Consider the following 11,789-nt stretch of genomic DNA (forward strand, 5'->3'; position numbering starts at 1 on the left):
TACTTTAAGGAAAATGTTTTAAATTTGTACCTATGTGCACACACAAGAAATCTTCACTAAACATCATCTGCAAGATGAGGATTGAATCCTCAGACTGAAATTTTTTATGTCCTTTAGTGGAGGTTAAATCTTTGTCAGACTGTCAAGCACAGAAGCAAATAAACTTGAAATATTTTTTTTAACTAGTGTGAGAAGGAAAACCTGAAAAAAAGTGTTTTTTTTTCTGTTTCCTATGTGATTGTTAGTGGTGTACTTTTTTGACTCATAACCCAGTTTTATACCTGCTTCCTTTTAGGAAAATGAAACTTTCCTCTCTTGGATTCCCTTGAAGAATTCTGTCCTCATTGCACTGCTTGCATACCTCATACACACTCAGCTGAAATGTTCTTCAGAGTGCTGCTGAATCAATCTGGAGGATTTTTATGCAAGAGTTTGATGATTTGCAAGTTCAGTAAATAGTTTGGGAAGGTGAAAGGCAGTGCTGGCTTCTTACATGAGGTATGTTTGGCCTGAAAGGGAAGAGCTGTATGAGTAATTTTACCTGTCTTGGGGAGGTGACAGCAAGGTGTAATGCACTGACATGAGCTCTGTGGTGTGGGTTGGATTTGGGACAGCTTGGGGTGTTGTAATGCTGTTAAACCCCAATGTGGGAGCCTAGGAACAGGCCAGGGAGGCAGAACAGACCCGTGGGCTCTGCTGGTCAGGAGGGAAAACACAAGCCAAGGAAAGTGGGAATGAGTCAAGAGTTCTGGATCCCGTATGGGGCCCTCAGCTGGTAACAAGTGGGGTGAAGCTGTGATGGTACCTTTCAGCAAATTAAACTTTATATTTTGGGGGGGAAAAGAGTTGACTAGCTCTGGGGAGAATAAGCTATTCACATCTGAGTCAGATGAAGGAAATCCCAGGTCTGATGCAATTTCTGAGTTGAACTTTGCATCCAACTCCTGTGAGCAGTTTTCTGTTCTCCCCTTTGTGTCTTTACTTTGGAGAGGAACATTTTAACTGAATGGGTTTGAACGTACAGCTGATGTCCTGTGTCTGGACTTAAGTAAGGCTTTGGAGATAAATCCATGTGCTCTCTTCATAGGTTGTGAAGTTATGGTAGTACACAAAATATTCTGTAGCTATTATTAATTCCACTTCAGAGTGGGAGGGCGTCCTGAGTGGGCCATGGGAAGGTAGTTTATTCAGTCTTGTCTGGAAGTAAGAGAGATTTGAAAAAAAACCCTGGAGATCTGCATGTATGCTGGGGGACAAGCTCAGAATCAGAATTGCCTTGACAAGCAGCACATGAGTTATCATAATTTATTTTGTCTCTACTGAAGAGGCAAAAAATTGTTGAATGCCTCATGGCATCCATGGGCTGAACCATGGTCAATAAAAGGTGGCTTGTGATTTACTCAGCCTGAAGGGGAATTAGCAGTGTCTCATTGTGAAAATACAAACATCAAGTACAGAAATATCTGTAGCAGAAATAAAGCCAGGTAGAGGTGTGAGATCTCATCTTTCCTCTCTGCCTGGGTGGTGAAAAGCAAAGACCTTACCTGGAATATCATGATCGGTTTTGGATGCCAAGCCTTAATAAAAGGGTGGATTCCAAAAGGCATCAGTGGAAGTGATCACAGCCTAGAAATCTGCACAAGGGCAGAGCAGGGGTTGCTTAAAGAAGAAAATACCTGAGGGAAAATGGTAGCATGAAATATCTAGAAAGCTGCTGCAAGGAAAAGACAAATAATATTTTTTCTGTGTCTGTAGCCAGAGAAGAATCATAGAATCACAGAATCATAGAATCCTAGAGGTTGGAAGGGACCTCGAAAGATCATCTAGTCCAACCCCCCCTGCCAGAGCAGGGCCACCTAGAGTACATCCCCTAGGAACGTGTCCAGGCGGGTTTTGAATGTCTCCAGTGAAGGAGACTCCACAACCCCCCTGGGCAGCCTGTTCCAGGGCTCCGTCACCCTTACAGTAAAAAATTTTTTTCTGATATTCAACTTGAACCTCCTATGCTCCAAATGTTGGTGTTTCCTAAACAGTGTGGTTATTGAAAACCTAAGGGTTGTTTGGACAGATTGGGAAGCTCCGCCAGTGATAGGAATCTAGACCTGCTGCTAACAGATACACTAAGCAATGCCTTGCTATATGATTCTGATAGTGTTTTAAACAAATATAATTGAAGATCTTTCAATGCAAAATGAATACTTACAGTAATACAGCTTCAGTATCTTGGTCAGGGTTTCATTTGGTGTATTTCATTGTGAAAAAAAGATCAGTGAACTGTATCATGCAGCTGATGCAATGCCCACAGCACCCACAGCCCAGCATTGCTGCATCTCCCCAGCTTCACATCCTGCAAAACTGGGAGTCTTTTGGGGCATGTCTCTTTCCCTCCTGACAAGTGTTAGGAGACAGAAATTATATTAAGCCCCCAACTAAAAGAAATGTTATAATGTGAATGTACTGCTTGTGTAGCACCAGAGAGCCCAGACAGGAAAGAGCTGGGCTGCAGACATTACCTCCAGTGTTTGTGAAACAGCTTTAGAAATGTTTCATGTGGATGGGAGTTCTTTATTACAGCGAAATATGAGCATGGCCAGTGGATTTTTTCAATGTTTTTCTCTCAGTAATAATGAGTTTAATCTTCTGTACAGATACTGGCACAGAAAGTGTCAAGAAAGCGAAGCTTATTGGTCACTTCTGAAACCTCTTAGAAAATACATAAATACCCATTAAGTGTACTTGATCCTTTTAACCTTTATTTGGCAAACAGACGAGTTATTATACATGGATAATTTGATTAAAATCTTCCTCTTCACCCATTTACCCTCATTATTTCTTGACTGCTCCAGTAATGACTTGTCAGGAATTTAAGGTTGTTGCTGTGGGTACCTGTGGGGGGGGGGGGGGGGGGGAGGGCAATTCAAGCTGACATTGGGAAGTTTTCACCTGCTCAGATTGTGCTTCAGTGAGGTGACAGCACCTCAGGTGCCATTAAACAGCTCCTCTGTTTCTGCAGCCAGGCAGCGAGGTGCCTGAAGCTCCTGTTAGTGCGGGCACCCAGTGACACCCAGCACTGCAACCTGGGGCTTGGCATGGTCTGAGCAGGGACCTTAAAAATGAGTGGGATCAGTTTGGGATCACCTTCAGAGAAAGCAACAGGAGACAGATACAGTGATGCCATCACATAAGAAGAGAGGCTGGGGACAAGTGGGGCTGGGTGGCTGCTACAGGGTGAGGAACCACATCTGCTCTTTAGCCAAAAGCAGAGTTTGGTCGCCCTGCCTGACAACAAGGCCTCTTGCATATCCAAAAGGCATGGAACCATAGAATAATTTGGATTGGCAGGGATCTCTAAAGGCCACCCAGTTCAACCCCCCCTTCAGCAAACAGGGACATCCTCACCCAGATCAGGTTGCTCAGAGCCTCCTCAAGCCTCACCTTGAGCATCTCCAGGGATGAGGCCTCATCTCCCTCTCTGAGCAACCTGTTCTATATTTCCACTACCCTCACAGTAAAGAACTTTTCCCTAACATCCAATCTAAAGCTACTCTTCTCTAATTTAAAACCAATGCCTCTCAGCATGTGTGTGTTGAATTCCTGAGTGCAATCTGAATGCCCCTGGGAGCTCTTCTCTTGCCAACAAAGGACACGTATGGGATGAAGCACAGCTGTCTGGCTGGTGGTCTGAGCTGTCTTCTCTGAGCAATGGGTTGGTGTTGCAGTGGGATGGAGAAACTCTTCAGCTCTTGACATGACACCAGTGCCCCAGCTGTGCTGCTCTTGATCCCGCTTTCTGGAATGGAGGGAGAATCCCAGGAGCCCATCTCTGACACACTCTATGTTTCAATATGCATGTCTATCTAGGATCTATCAAGTCTGCAATATTTATTTGGACTCTATTGGAATCTTATTTTTCCTTCTACTAATACATTGACATAAACAGGGAATAGGAAATGGTAAGAGCTGCAGCTTAGAACGTGTGTGTTGAGAATACATAAGGAGTCAGAGGATAATGTCTCCAGTTTCAGCTCCAAAGTCTATAGGGTGTAGCAGGTACACACAAGGAACTTTTGATATTTGATATGTTAAATATATCCCATACATTTCAACTCAGCTATACATTCAGCATGCAGCAGACTCTACAAATATCTTGGGGTTTTACCAGTCCACTTGGAGCAAGGGCTTGGGCATTATCTGACTCCTGCTCTCAGCTTCTCCCAGGTGCTCCTTGGGATGAGCTGCTTGGTCAGCATCAGCCTGCTTCCCATGGACTGGAAATCCCTCAACCAAGAAGGCAGAGGTGTTCCCAAGCTTGCTGACAGCACTGCTGAGTTTCTGGGTGAGCTCAGCCTCCTGTGCTCCAAAGTCAATAACTCTGTCCTGTGGAAGCCATGAGGCTCAGCAAGGTTCCTCTTGGCTCCCCCATCAGCCGTGGCCTCAGAGCCCGGGGCAGATGCAGCCAGGAGTGGTCCTTGTCCAGCAGGCTGGTCCCACAAACAGTGGGCAAAGGGCTTCCTTTGGCAAGCTCATCCCTTTGAGACGGGGCAGACAGGGAGCTGTCTCCAGAGGCACAGAGGAAAACCTGTGTGTAACACTTGCTCAGTAGATTTCTGCTGTGGGAAACCTTGTCTGCTCTGTTTGCTTTCTGCAGACAGCCCAGCCATTGAGGTGTGAACATTCAACGAAATAGGAAGCTTTAATAAAATAATTCAGCTTTTTGTTTCTGTGAAAAGTTTGAGATTATTGTTTTTAGTACAGCACAGCAATAATTCCAAACACTATTCACATCTGACTAATGTGTTCTGAATGTGAAAGCTTTCAAGAAACTGCTCTAGAAGTTATTTGGCCGTGGGTAATGTGCTCACAGACAGTCTGGAAATGGAAAGCAATCTAAAATGCATGGAAGAGATTATTCCTTAGGTGCCTGCTGGTCATTCCCATTAAATCTCTGGATTCCTCAGGCAGACCTGACAAGCTTCCTCATCCTACCTGGTACAGGGAGATAATTGCATGGACTGCTCAGGTTTGGTTTCCAGAGTGCAAAAATACCTTTGGTTTTAAAGACAATTTGTGCTGCTGTTAGATACCATTGTGGCACCAGAGAAATAATTCACACTTTAGCACTGGCCATCTGTGAACTTCAGGTTTTTTTGGGTTTTTTTGGTTGATTATGCTTTAGAGCACAGACTTGCTGAGTGATAACTCCTGAAATAAATACATCTGCGTGGCTGGGTTTAACCTGCTCTCCTCATAGGTGCAGCTGGGGGGGGGTTGCGGTTGGGTTTGGTTTTGTCCCAGTAACTGCTCAGTATCTGGGCAGAGATTCACAGTGGAGCTGGGCTCTGCATCCCCTGGGTTTTTTCTTAGTGCAGCTTCTAGGAGTCAGAGGGGTTTGGGAGGTGAGACAGACTTGGGCTGGGCTGGGTCATCCAAGCCATCATGATTTTTCAACATTTGCAGGCACTGCTGTGCAGCTCAGATACTGGGACTAAATGAGGGGGAAGAAGATCAAATCAGGTCCCTGCCTGTGGATGGACTTCACTACCTCTGGTTTTTGATCACTGGCAGTGTCAGCAAGCTGGAGCAGGCAACTTGCTCTGATACGCAGAGCTGTGGAACATTTCTATAAACTCAAACAGCTGGGTCACACAAAGCTTAGGATGCTTTTTTGTGAGTATTAAGCTGTACTGATTCTTCATGTGACCAGAGAGTCTTCTCATCATGCCCCAAGACCTGCTTGATCACCATCCATCCATACTGGCCTGGAGGAGCCTGGTATCTGAGCAGACTTCACAGTCCCCCTGCTCCTAGGGGCATTCCACAGCTTCTCACTGCCTCAGGGAGGTCTTTCCACTGATGGTTTTAGGTGATCTTTTTTTGCCATCTGCTTTTCTGCCTAATGGAACTATTTATTGGACTCTGGAATCTGGAGGATGGAGCTGTGTAACTGGGTTAAACAGCTGCTAAGTAACAGGAAAATGTCCATGTCGAGAGCTCTAAAGGGTGGAATAATTTCTCATGAAGAGGCTGGGGACTGCAGGGCAAGTTCAGTATTTTTCTTTATCCATCAGTGATGGATAGGAGATAAAAGAATAGAGGCAAAGAACATAGTAGTAGGCAGAAAAAACTGCACTGCAGACTGTATCAAATTGAGCATCAGGAAAGCATCAGGAAAACACAGCTTGTACTTTGAGGTTAGAAGCTGCACTGTTCAGAAGTTATTTTTGTTATTCATTACACCCATATTTAGATTTCATGTGGTGGCTTTTTGAAAAGACATTCTATTGTATTTATGAGGCAGACGTAATTTTAAGAAAATTGGTTTTCTTGTGTCAAAACTGTCAGTGAACATGGAAGTGCTTACATGGTTACAAGAGTTCGGGGGCAAATGTGTGGGGTTTTTTCTTTTCTTTTTCCTTTGAAATACATAATGGTGAGGAGAAAATACATTAATTGAAGTCATAAGATGATGGTGTGTGTTCAGTCTGAGCTCTGGATCCCTCTCTTCCTTGGCTTCTGCATCAGACTTTTTCAGAGCCACCTTTAGTATTTACCAGAGCACTGGAGGTGCTGATGTCATGCGGTTTTTTGGCTTCTTTGGCATGGTTAGCAAGTCCATGGTTTCTGTATTATTTTTTATTTAAAAAAAAAAAAAAAAAAAAAAAAAAAAAAAAAAAAAAAAAGTGGTGGGGAAGATTGGGAGGGGGAATACATTGGCATGGTCTGACTAGAGACTTAAAAAATGAATGGGTGATTCCTCCAGATGGGAGACATTTCAGTTTGGGATCAGCTTCAGAGAAAGGAAAAGGGTTGTGCTGAGCTGACACCAGGGTGTGAAGATGTCTCTGCTAATGGAAGGAAATTAATCCACCCCAAAGGCAAATTATCTCGTGCTATTGTATTTCTCCTCTTTCTGGATGTGTGTCTCTTACCTGTTTTAGGTAACCTAAGTGAGTGGCACAGGAGCTGCAAGGTCCTGACTTGCCTAAAAAAGCTCAGTGCCAGGAGGTGCTGAGAGTCCTGAAGTTCCACTGAAGTTATTCCCTGACTTCATCCCCCCACCAGGGCAGGTTTGCTCATTGGGATTAGCATTAAAATTCCTGCTGCCTTTCTGGTTGATGGTTTGGTTTTTTTGTCCCTAATACCATCCACACAACCATCCCATCACCCCATCAAGGCAGCAGAAAGAGCTGTAATGGTTGGACCTTGATTAAAACTCCTGGCACGGGTAATGGCACAAGCCCGTGGGATTTATTACCCTCCGTGTGGATGCTGTTTGTTTTTTCCAGTGGAAATCCAAGTTTATACAAGGGCCATCAGATGGAACCTGCACGCCTTTATTATTACTAATAGCAGCTAGGAGTGCAGCTCCAAATGATGCAGAACATTTTTTTTTTTTTTTTTTTTTTTAAGTCTACCATAAGCGAAGTTAAATGAACTTTAAAAGTGAACATGATTCATAACAGATACTATTTTAAAACTGACCAGACACAGCAAATGTAAATTCTGTCCTTTTAACTCTAAAATGTTTAAGCTTATTTGCAAAGGAGTTTGAATAATTCAAACCATACCCTCGCTGTGTTTCACCAGCCATGAGGCAACATCAGAGTTCGCATTTGAAAGGATGGCAACACAAACTGTACAGACAGATGAGATGTCTGCTTGAATTATCTTGCATGTGGAGGGGAAGTCTTAAACTGATGATCACATATAATCTGTAATGTATTAAAAGCATACTCTTTATTGGCATCCCCCTATTACATTTCAAATACATTTCCATGGAATGTTTCAAAGTGTCATTTAAAATTATTGCTTTGTTCGTTGAAATGTCATGTGTCCCCTCAACACTCATCTAGAACTTTATTATTATGATTCTTTGGACAGTTTAAAGACATGAGATCACTTTCTGTGGTTTTGTGTGCCTCACACCACCTCTGGTCCTGCTTCAGTGCTGATGCCAGCTTCATGTTCCCCCTCACAGTTCAGCTCCAGCTTCCTGGCCTGTCGAGGCTTTGTTTCAGTTGATCAGAGGTTTGGCTAACTTAAATATTTAGGCAATATATAATAACTGTATCTGAAACAAACACTTTCTATAACCATCATTTGCAGTGTTTGCTATTGTTAGGAAACAGAGTTCCAGCTTCCATTCCAGCTCCTTTTTTTTCTCAATTGTTTTTTGGGTTGTGGTTTGGTTTTTTTTTTCCATGCAAACATTGTGATTTTGGTCACCTGAAGGCTGATTTTGCAGTAAGGCCTCGTTTGCAGAAATTGCATCTGGGAAAGCTAGAACTGAACAGTGGAATAAGCACTTGTGAGTGCAACCAAACGGGAACCTTAAATATGTCACAGAATTATCCTGGAGTGTTTCTAGCCCAGCCCAAACCTGAGCTCTGAGTACACACCACTGCCAGGCTGTGAGAAAGTGAATTTTCAGCCCTACAGGTAGGAACAGGAGGCAGAGCAGTACTGCCTGAAGTCAGTGGGATTGCAAGAGGGTGTTAAAGCACTTACACACAAAAGTTGCTCAACTGATTTAAATCAGCTCATACTGGAAAACAGTTGAGCAAACCTGAGAGTGCTTTTGTTGCCTGGAATCACATCATGTGCCTGGGACAGGCTTCAGCTGATGGAACAGAGGGGATGCCTAAAAAAGTGTCCTCTGATGCCATGGGACAGATCCCTGCACTGATTTTCCCTGCCTCCTGTTTCAGGTAGGACAGTGGGATTTAGTGGAAACACACCAGGTATTTCATTGGCAAAGAAAAAAGAGCTGCAAGGCTATTAAACCACTAATAGATTTTTTAAAATGGTCTCTTTGGTCTTGCCTGAAGTTTGTCTTGATGGATTGATTTATTTACATCCAATTCTTAACAGCTTTTGTTAAAAAATGTTATTCAAGCAGTAGCTTGTGGAGATGAGAGTGTTTAAATGTTACATTTTGTTTACAGTCCATGGCTTCAGGAGTGTTCTTACAGCTTTTTTGTAACTGATGGGTCCTCAGCTGCTTCTGCTTGCTAAGGAGGGAAAATCCTCGTTGTGAACAGCTCATTAAAACAGTGAATTTTTGGATCCTAAAGGTGCTAAAAAGAACAGCAGGTACAGGGATCTTGCTGCCTGTGGGCCCCACACCAACACCTGTGACTCAGGAGTGTGGAGCTCCCAGCATCCAGCTGGGCCCTTGATGGCAAACTGGGAAATTCTGGCAAACTGAGATTTCCTCATCCTGCTGTGACACTGAGCCTCGTGTGGACTTCCCAGCCAAACAAAACACCTTTCTTGTTAATAAGACCAGGGTTACATTTCTTCCCTGCTTTGTATGACTATTCATGAAAGAGTGAGATGGTTTTAGCCAAAAAAGGTTGGGACAGATGCTCCTCAAGGTCGCTTCCAACCTGATACTCTGTGATTCGACAATACTGGATGATATGGGGATTGCTGGTTGTGTCCCCACTCCCAGAGGGGTGACATCCATCCAAGGTGGCAAAGCCAGAACTGCTTCAGGATTGCTGAGATTTCTGCACATTTCAAGCTTCTGAGACCCTCTACTTTTCTTGTATTTCAGCAGGCCAGCTCAGGTGTTTTTTCCCAAGAAACCTTTGTTCCAGATCATCTGACTGTTTCAGGAGCACTTGAACAAGAAGAAAAACATGACAGTCAATTAAAAACCAATTTTTTTGGTCTGGTGTCATTAATCAAATGCACAAGCAGTCCCAGCACTGACACCTGGCAGGGTTAATGTTTAAGACCTGTGGCAATTATAACTCCCCTGAAAATCGCTTGGCCAGCAAGTCACATAAAAGCCTGTGATTATGAAGGAAATGGGAATTAGCAGAAAAAAATTAGGGAAACCAGTTGAAATACATTGGTAGCATGGAAGGCAGGGAAAAATCTGACTGATTGGAGCTCCCCTGGGGAGAAGAAACAGGGTCCAGGGGTCACTCCTTTCCTGAATTAGTGATGTCTGTCATATGAAACCAAAATAAAGCAGGAACAGAAGTAAAAGATTTTCTGTAAAGAAATATGAGTCTGTTCTCTTGCACCTACATCTCAGGGAGGCCAAGTGCAATTAGTGGGCTGATTTTTTTACTGATCCTAATTCCGCTGTAATTCTTTTCTCTCAGATATCTCTTTCTTGGTAAATAATATGGGAGCAATTTAGCACATTAATATTTTTGGCAGCAAACAATTCAAAGCACACATGTGGCTTTGCAGGGGCTCCTTGTTTAGTGCATCCTCTGTTCTGCATCTTTGCAAACAGTTACAAACCCAGCAGTTCCTCGGGGGGAGTAAACTCAGCTTGGGTAAAACCAAACCTCTTGCAGTTGGAGCAGCCTGAGACACAAGAGCAGGGTCTGGATCTTTGTGCCAGATGCAATTTACCTGCAGGAAAAATCTGGTGAGTCAAGAGTTGTTTGAACAAAGAACAATGACTGCTCCGAGCTGATTTTTTTACTATCAGTTGACTAAAAAACGTAAGCTTGGAGCTACTGAAAAAAATCTCCTCCTCCCCAGCCATAATCTCATCTTTGTGAGATTAACTGCAGGGAGAAGTGAGCGTGCCTGAGCAAGGGTCTGTTCCACCTGAAAGTTCTCTGCTGAGGGTCCGTGGGTCCATGGTCAGCCCCTGGGTCCATGAAACCACCAGGCCATTTGTCACCTGCCCCATTACAAACACTTTGGCTGTCTCAGAGCTGGAAAGTGTAATTAGCCTCTGATTTAATGTTAAATTACTGGGAATTGTGACCTCCTCCACAGAGCAAGTAATTAAGTTCAAATTGTGGGACTGATCCAGTAGTGACAGAGAAAACAATTGATGCAAGTGCTAAGCCACTGATGAAATGCTGAAAAAACAGAGCCAAATCACTGTGAAAATTCTTGAGTTTAGGTCCAAAGCACTGCTGTGCAGCTTCAGTGCTGCAGGATAGAAAGTCACCTAAAGTAGCACAAATATCAGGGCAGACTTTACCAAAAACAACAGGACAGGTATTTGAATAGGCAACAAAGTAAAAGAAGATTTAAAGTTCTTTTGGGGTCTTTCCTTTTTTTCTCTTCCATAACTTCTCTGTCTGTTCCTTAGTTCTAACTGCCTTATAGTTTGGATGGAGTTTTAGTGTAAAAATACCAATATGTGAAATTGTGTTCACTGCCATTTATTTCTAGTGAAAAAAATCTTTGTTTTATGAAAAAAAGAAATAAAATTTTGGTCAACGTGTACACTAAGTATTTATGACTTAGGTAGGAAAGCTGATGGTTGATTTTTTTTGTTAAAACATCTGTACTCCATCTTTGTGGAGCACAACAGGGTAATAACTATAAAGCCTGTGAAATTTCTGTACCACCACCCATCACTGCTCTGACAACGCTAACACATCCTAGATGTGTTTAGGCATATCTGCTCATTATTGTTTGTTAATTCTTACAAATTGTTAGTTAAGCCACCTAAAATATTATTTTTTAGCATTTCTTATTATTTTGGTTATTTTATTTCTTAATGCTGTGTCTACAAATTCAGCCAAAATTTTGGTCAGTGTCAAATTTTTCTTTCAGCTCTGATTTTAGTTATTACCTTTGCTGGCTGAAATGGAGTGTTCTGAGTGTACCAGTTGCTGTCAATGAGTAACACTGACCAGAATTTTAAAGCTGTTTGATAAGAAGACATCTCTTATTTATCAGAAATTTCCAGTAGAGAACTGTATTTTAAACTTGGATATTCTTGAAGAAAGGGTGATGATGGAAAACATGGTTCCCTTCAACTCCATTCAATACCAAATAAAAATTAGAGTGGAAAGAAA

Source organism: Heliangelus exortis, chromosome 12, assembly GCF_036169615.1.
Source record: "Heliangelus exortis chromosome 12, bHelExo1.hap1, whole genome shotgun sequence".
Classification (NCBI taxonomy): domain Eukaryota; kingdom Metazoa; phylum Chordata; class Aves; order Apodiformes; family Trochilidae; genus Heliangelus; species Heliangelus exortis.